The sequence below is a fragment of the Vulpes lagopus genome, chromosome 1 (assembly GCF_018345385.1).
Source record: "Vulpes lagopus strain Blue_001 chromosome 1, ASM1834538v1, whole genome shotgun sequence".
NCBI lineage: Eukaryota > Metazoa > Chordata > Mammalia > Carnivora > Canidae > Vulpes > Vulpes lagopus.
In genome coordinates, this window is record NC_054824.1 from 14,731,623 (window position 1) to 14,732,590 (window position 968).

The following is a 968-nucleotide window of genomic DNA, read 5'->3' on the forward strand; positions in this document are numbered from 1 at the left end:
AATACAATAAAAAGCACGTTAGGACCATTAAACAAAAGAGAAAATCCAAAGAACTCTATAGAAAGGCATGTTTTCCAGCATAGCAGTTTTCAAGTGCTCAATGTTCTTTTCCTGCGGCATATGAAGGGCACCTAGTGCCCCCTAGCTGAGGAATCTATGTAGTTTCCCGCCCTTCCCCCACTTGACAGACAGCTGGTGTTCTTGGCGCCTCTGCCCCTGCACACCGGTAGCTCTTGGGAGAGAGCAGCTCTCCCTGCAGCAAAGTGCACCGCTGATGTAGGCTCTCTCTCTGCCTTGTCTTTTGTGTGTTTTTGCAATCAAAACTAACATCTTCTTGTCTCTCTCTTTCTTAGTGATTTGTTTCCCTCCAATACTTACATCCAAAAGGAAGATGCTCAGAGTGATAAAGTGGTCCAGAGCCTCTAACGCTGCAGTGATGAGGCATGAGGAGCATACATTATCCCCAGGAAATCAAGTGCATTGTGAGTCAGGGCTTGGGAAAGCAGCTCAGTGTGTACCTGCAGGTTTCCTTACTGGGCCATTGTTCTATTAGTTTGTTAGAAATTAAGACAAGCGTCTATACGGGAAAAACTTTTTTAAAAATCTTGCAAGAAAATACACTAAGGTGGTTACCTTTGAATCAGTGACTATGGTTGATTTTTTTGAATTGATATTTGCTACAATTTAAAAGGTTCTAAAATAAACACCTAACTCTATAGGTCAAAAAAATAATAAACTGTAATAAAGCAAAAGGAATGTGAGGTTACATATTCTGAGTTTGTCTTTCCTTAGGTTTCAGGAGTTCTGTATAAACTTGCTACCTTTGTGAGCTTCCATGGTCGAATCAATTCACTGCATTACCATGCAGCAGCAGTTTCTATCTTCAAAGACCTAAAGCAGGAGAAGATTGCAGAGCCCCCTTGGACCCTTACAGCTCTAGATGTAGGATGTAATGAGTATGTCTCTTG